Source organism: Macrotis lagotis, chromosome 4 (genome assembly GCF_037893015.1).
Source record: "Macrotis lagotis isolate mMagLag1 chromosome 4, bilby.v1.9.chrom.fasta, whole genome shotgun sequence".
Lineage (NCBI taxonomy): Eukaryota > Metazoa > Chordata > Mammalia > Peramelemorphia > Peramelidae > Macrotis > Macrotis lagotis.
The window spans coordinates 235,757,376-235,765,479 of record NC_133661.1 but is presented as its reverse complement, the minus strand read 5'-3'; positions in this window follow the sequence as shown (position 1 = coordinate 235,765,479).

Genomic DNA, 8,104 nt, shown 5'->3' with positions numbered 1-8,104 from the left:
TACTTTATTTTACATCTGTGATTCTGATTCAATCTATATAAAAAGGAGAAAAATAACATACTTGTCCTTAACTCCAAGAGATAATATGTGGGAAAATATTGCATACATTGTACTTTGTGGGCTATTTCAAAGGCAAGAGATATGTCTATTTATGATAGGATCACTGTTATTCTCTTTCCCTTGATGCTATTGTAATAAATCTATTGACTTCTTCATCAGTTAATTGGTATGGGCTATTTCAAAGGAGCTCCAGTTAAAGGCAATCAATTTTCACATTTCACAATGACACCAATAGAGATACAATATCCATAAATTTTTCTTGTGGTAAAAGATAATTGTTATTTTATTATTTATTAGATGGAAATGTAGAAAGATATGCTTTATCATTTGGCATATAGAAGTAGACACTGCCATACTCAGTGATTTACCATTTTAGTCAGCTGGATAAAAATATTTCAGACATTAAAATCTCATGGTCCACTGGGCACAATAGTTCTCAAGCACTTTGGCTTAAAGTCAAAAAGAATCCACACTCTACCAAGGATTAACAGATGACTCTCTTCTTTCTTTTATTTGTTTTGGTGATATTCCAATGAACAGTTTTTTATTTTGTCCTAAGAAAATTATTCCATTGTTCCCTCCCCCAAAAATCTATTGATATTGAAAGGAATTTGATTGGAATTGAATGATTGAAAGGATTGAATTGATTGAAAGGAATAAGATTGCAGTTAAGTAAGACTGAAGAGAGACTAATTCTTTGAGACTCAAAGTTCACAATTTTGAGGTAAAGATAATAATACTTCAATTTTTCAAATTATGAATAATAGTATTTATGTTATATAGAACCCATTGCAAACATTTTCATTTTCATGTTTTCCTCATAAACACTCTATTGTATAGGTGGTACAGTTACTATAAAAGAGAAAACTGAGACTCCACTAAGAAGAAACAGAGAACACAGTTTATTAAACTCCTTTATTTATTAAATTATTTATTAAAGTCCTTTCTCATTAATGCCAAATTAACTAAAAGTTTTATTGTGAGTAATGTGCTTTGAAGATAACAAAATACTATATAAGTACTATTATAATTATTATCATTTTTTCCATAAAATAATATTTACAGTGTACCCAGAGAAGAGTGACAAGAAAGATGCAAAAACTGGAGAGCTTCACCAATATGTTGAATTATTACTATGACAGTTGATTAAAGGAACTAGGCATATTTAGAATAAACGAGAAAATTTTTTAGAATGTGGGAACTCTCTTAAATATGGGAAAAGAGATACAGAGAAATATCTTTCTTAAATAGTGGGAAATAGATTCACTAATAAATCATTAAGCTTAGATCAAGTACTTAAAGTGTGAAAATATGGGGTCACAAAGACAAAAATGAAATAATCTGTCTTTATATCAAAAGAAACCACATGCATATATTTTGTGAATTTGAGCATTCCATTTCTCAAATTATGTAATCTTATGATAGAGACAAACACACAATTAAAAATAAGATAAATATCACAATATACCTTTACATGACTATATATTTTGATTTGGTGAAAGCATATGCAAACATTCTCTTAAAATATATAAAGTTATTCTGCTGGTGGTCACTCTATCAATTTTGGATTAGTTAGATTATTTAATTATTACCTAGGCATATGAACTGAGCTTCTAAAGTAATAAAGATTCCAATAGGTGGGTAGGAAGTATGCTCAGGAAGGAATTCACAAATGCAGTAAGACAGTGTGAAATGGCTGATTGAATCATAGTGTATGAAGAAAGTGACATATTTATATCGACTAGGAAGATTGGTTGAGGTCAGATTGTGAAGGTTTTTAAAAACTAGAAAGAAGATTTGATATCAGATTCTAAAAACAGCACAAGCATGTTGGAGCTTTAATAAGAGAGGAAGTGATGTGATCAGAACTTAGTTTTATTAAGATTATATTAATACTTAATGGAAGGATAAAAGGGATTGAATTGAAATAAGGAAAGAAGAAGAAATAGGTAGAAGCTATGAAAGATTCAATGTATGAAAAAATAAAAATTAAAGTTATCCTAAACATCAATGGATTGCCTCAGAATAATTGACTTCATTTTCATAGCAAAGAAAAACTTTATGTTGGGGATATTATACAAAGTATTTTTGTTAGATTGTGTCTAAAAGTTCCTTCTAATTCTTTTATATATATATATATATATATATATATATATATGTATAAAATATTTCTATTTCTATAGAATTCTACTATACATATGAATACAACAGTTAGTTTCATTTCATGATTATTCACAATGAATATTCACCTTTCATTTGAAAACACACTCTCACATTGCCCAGGAAGCTCATAGATAATAAGAGTGATGGTGAGTTTCCAAAAAAGAAGTATTTTACCTGCTTCTCAAGTTATTTAAAAGCTAAGCAAAATAAAACGAAAAACAAACCTCACTTTTTAAAATCACACATTAATGAAGACATTTCTTTGAGAAAATCTGAGATGAGAACTATGGTGTGAAAAATCACTTATTCCATCCATTCTATTTCTATAGCTTCAGTCACAAATACAATATAAGTCACTGGATAAACTTGTTAAAAAAACAGACTTATCAGAGAACTTCCCGTAGGATGAAGGGAGCAAGATATAGCATAGATAACAACTTAGAAGGAAAGACAGAAAATAAAATGTTTTACTACATTCAATTCAATAATTGATACTTACCATGTTAAAGTTTAAATTGTTTTATATATTTCACCCAACCACCTGTGGTAATTTGCAAAATAGACTTTGACTCTGAATTTGATTAAATCAGATGGTAAGACAGGCAAAATCCCAAAAGAAGATTTTCCTCACGAAGTCTTACTTTCTGTCTCCACAACAGAGTTTAATGTGTAGCAAATACTTCTCAACTATCCCCCTTGGTCTTCCAAGGATAGAGCCTAAGGGTTTGTTATACTTTTCAAAATGTAATTAGTTCAAGTCTCCATTCTTGGTGTGGTTTCTCCATTGTTAAAGCCATTGAGTTGCACCACAGTTTCACTTATCAAATTAGTTTCATAACTTTTAGAAAGGAAAATTTACTTTAAAGATATGATAAAAACAATAAAAAAAAATTCTTCCCAATACTTGGGAACACAGACTCCATTATATCACCTTAGTCTCTGGAGACACTGGCCTCCTATTTTGGACATTTTTTACTGTCTCTAGCATTTATACATATAACAATAAAATGGTTCCACCAAGTGGTCCCACCAAATTCACATCTATTTATGACAATGCTGTCACCTAAGTTTTGGGAAACTTCCTTAAATTTCCTTGTCGTTCTACATGTATCAACCGAGTACAGAATCTTTTCCCTGGCTATTTCTTACTCTTACTACATGGCATGATCATTTTAAAATTCTATTATTTTAAAAAATATTTCCAGCCATACATTTATATGATGAAATATTTTTATATCATTTCCCATGTAATAATTCAATGATAATGTGTTGCAGTCTGCACATGTACTAAAAATTAGTCTGAATGTTTTCATAAGTTTCTATGATTTTTTAAGCATGAATATAAAATAAGCATCTCTAATATATGTTGCCTCAAATGAGACATTTCAATATAATTTGTCCTTTTTGAGGAGGATTGCATGTGCTATTAGTCCTGGTGGGGGAGGGGGAATCAATAGGCTTTGATAACTCACAGCACTCTGAACTCTTAATTATGTATTTATTGTTCACTGTTTGAGATAAATGTGTCATTGCTTATGGATAGTGGTAGGTCTCTGAAGGCATCCATAACCAACCCTATCTACTAATAGTTAGAAATGAATGAGGATTTATTTTCTTACATGCTCTTATGATATAAAATTGATGAGAAGCCAGCTAAGTGCAGTCTTGCTAGGAGAAACAATCAGTATCCAGCAGATGTAAGATATGAAGGGCTGGTTTTTTAATTCATTCTGAGACTTCAGTGAAAACATAAACAATCAGGGAATGTAAACAGCCTGCTGATCTCTGAAACTCAAGGGGCTATACTGATTGACAGGAAATCTATATTTCATGAACCTGGAGAATTGCCATTACAGGCATGTGGTAGTATAAAAAGTAAATTCCATTCTCATGACATCATGGCATGTTTCAAATATCAATATATTTAGAATCTGAGATTTCTCAGGTAGAATATCCATACGTCAGTTGTTGTGCAATAGTTTCACTCATATCTAACTCTTCATGACTCTGTGGAATTTTCTTGTCAAAAATACTTAGAGTGGTTTGCCATTTCCTTCTCCAGATCATTTTCCAGCTGAAGACAATGAAGCAAAGGTAAGTAATGTGTTCAGGGTCACAGCTAGTAAGCATCTTAGGTTAGATTTGAATTCAGGTTTCTTTCTGATACAGTACCAACACACTATTCACTGAGCCACCCACCTATTCTACAACAATGCCCTTCTATAACTTCATATGTGATTCTTAGAAAATTTAAGTGACTTCACCTGATCTCACAAATAATTATTGGTAAGAGGAGAATCTGATCCCAGTTAAACCTGATTCTAAGGTCAACATACTGTCTGCATATTTGCTTTATGTTTTCCAGGACTTGTGAATTCATAGATGTTGGAAATTGCCTGTGAGGAAATTCTTTCTATTCATGTAGATCACCAGTATCTCTGTGACTTAGAGTTGTAAAGAGACTTGCTTGGGACACTTAGAGATTATGTCTTACTTAGAATCATATAGTGAAAAAAATGTACTCAAATCTGGTCTTGATTTTGAAGCTGAATCTCCTTTACTCTGCCTTCATTACAAGTAACATGAACACATTTACATATATGATTGTTTATTTCATAATAGATTAGTCCCAAGACACACACACATGAAATACTTTTCACAAGTAAAATTAAATTCTATTTTCCATAGTAAACAATATTTAAATATTTATTTTATTGTTATATTTATTCATTCTTTTATATATGTACTCTTTTTAAATGTGGAAAATTAACTTAAGTCAGATTTCCTTGCTGTGAGATTTTATGTGCCAGTACATGTTTAGAAAGGTCTATGGAATATATCTACATTCAAATTATTGTTTCTTCACCAAAATCCAAATCCAGGGAGGAAAACACCACCCCAACAATAAAAATTTAAATTCAAAATATTTTCCCCAAACCTATCAAACTCAGTGCTAATGATATCATACTTAAAAAAACACTTTATAACAACATGAATCAATATTCCCCCAGGAGATTTGACTCAGCTAGTTTTTATTACCTTGGACAGATGATAATGAGCTTACTACTACTACTTCTACTACTACTACTACTACTACTACTACTACTACTACTACTACTACAATGTACTGCTACTACTTACACTGGCTGATTCTTAACAATAAAAGAGATAATTCAATAGCAGATTGAACTCTGGTCTATAAGAAGAAGCAATTTCAAATACAAGACGTATCTACATGAGGTAGATAATTTTGGATTAATACGCACTTGCCTTTTAGAGAGAGCTTTACAAACTCCAGCTAGCTCCTTTCTATAGCTTTCTATTAGTCAAACCATACCTGATTAAACTGCAGGAGGCTATAGATTGGGGTCTTTTGCTAATGAGCCGAGAAAGTGAAAACAAATGGGTGCCACCTGAAGTATATTATGCCCTTTTTATTTGTGGAAAATCTCATGGGATTCAGAGTTTTTGAGTATACTTTTGAAGAGGCACCACACACACCATGTCATTGACTTTCTTTCTTTTTCATTGACTTTCCAATAAACCATTAAATACTTTTTAAAAAAAATCTAACACAACTATTTAATTTCAAGACCAGCATAACTTTGTTTAAAGCTTTAAAGTGGAGTACATGGAGATTTCCATTCTAAAAAACAAGTCAGTAGAGTGGATGTAAATGTCAGTAAAGGATGTAATATAACAGAGACTTCAAATTAAAGACTAGTATCTTCTGAGTCTGTGTTAAGGAAATTATATTTTTTTTCCTTTTTGATTTATTCCAGGTATAAAGAAATAAACAAAAAGTTTTCTGCCACATATTCAATTTAGGCAGGAAAGATATGAATAGTTGAATTTCAAAACTGAAAGGAGGAGGAAAATGTTAAGAAAGTGGATTCACTTTTTTAATTTCAGTGTATTGCGGATTATTAAATTTTTAGAGATTGAAGACAAAAAATTTAAGGCCACTGAAAAGTTGAAGCAATTTGCAGATCTCTGGGATGTTAAAACTGCTCAGGATTTTATTATGGGAAAATATTGTTCCAAAGTACATTGGCCAAAATTAGTAGTAAGAAAAGCAGTAAGCACCCTGAGGACAGGCCAGGTGAAATCAAAGAGACAGAGAGAGAGAGAGAGAGAGAGAGAGAGAGAGAGAGAGAGAGAGAGAGAGAGAGAGAGAGAGCTTAACTTGGCTTAACCAGGCCACATGGTAAGGCCCCACAGTACTCTACATGGGCTAGAGTATGGGAAAGCCCTATCCCCCTGGATGGGAGCCCAGAAGAAGCAAAAGAGCTCAAAGGGACAGCATTTCCTATTAAATACCCTTCTATAGTAGGTTGGACAGAGGGTGGTGCTTGGGGAGTCATCTTACACCTTGGGCCAGGTATCTTCCACTGGCAAGTTATAGCTACATACTGGTCCTTCCTGTCCCAATGTGCTCATCTTCCAAGTTCAGCATGCTATTTCCAGTCACACCAATGCCTAGACCAAGATTAAGTGAAGGGGAAAATGGGAGACAAGATACAAACAACAGTGTCAAGAGTGTAGAACCTCTACCCATTTAATAAGACTTAACAGAATCTAAGATTACAATTTTTGTTTCTGCTGCATTCATAATTCTCTACATCCTTTCCCTGAATCAGGTGAATGTAGTTTCTCATGTCATTGCCGAAGTTAATCCCATCATCTAGGTTCTTTCTAGATGTGGAATCAGGAAGAATCTTTTGTTCAGATCCTGTCTTTATTTTGTAGCTGAGAGATACTGACTCTTTTTGTAGGGTAATCTCCCCTGTGACAAGTTAGTTGTTCTTACTGAGGGAAAAGGATACAATTCATACTTATTTAAGAAATTATACTAATAGCAGAAAAATCTATGCATCAACATTACCTATCTATTCAGTTAGCGATATCATATAATTACATATCAATATATGACCCCAAAATACTGACAATTTAGGAATTGTGAATTCATTGCAAAATGGTTTAGGGGACAGAGAATGAAGGATTGCATTGTAGGTAGCCCCAACACTTATTCATGTCTGAGGACCTCTCAGTGAGAAAGCAAATGTACTTACTTTTGTCATCAGTTCTTATCTAATAGATAGCAGTTGCTTATCAAAAGTAATTGTAAGTTTTCTTTCTGAATAGAAGGTATCCTTTACTATTTGATATTAGGGAAAAAAGATCATGGACTCCACTCAGTTTTATTCTTGATCTAGTTTTTTATGAGTTACTTCAAACTTAAATGCTTAGTTTCCAGGAAAAATTAGTCAATATCTATAACACAATTTGAGATGGCATTATTGGGCCATTTTAATTCAGCAATGTATTATTGTTGCAATATAATATCAATGAAGTTATTTTAAAAAAAAATCCCTGAGTTTACTTAGGTTTATTAGCCTGCCATGCTGAGTTATAGCACTTGGTTTTACTGTTAAATATCTCCATGAAATTAATAGAGATGGGTTGTGTAATCTAGACCCTATTCTATATGAATATGAATATAGATATATTCTATCAATTGTCAAGTTCTTTTATGAAAAATATCAAGGATTTGAGTAACATGCCAACACCAGAAACTTTTCTATTCTTCTTCCCACCCTTCTTAGATCCCCTCCTTCCATCCTCTGTGTTTAGAATCTTATCTTGCATATTATATGAGTTGTTGAAAAGGAAGGGTTGCCTTTTGCCTTTGTCAGTATCCTCAAATATTAATATTGTGGCATATAGAACACACTTAATAACTGCTTATTGGAGATTTGAAAAAACAACATAAATCTTTGGAAAATGTCAAAGTTAGAAAAAAGTAAAATTAAAATTGTATCCTCTGATTTCAAATTGTGATCTGCTTAACCTAAAACTTTAACTAGTCAACATATTTTTA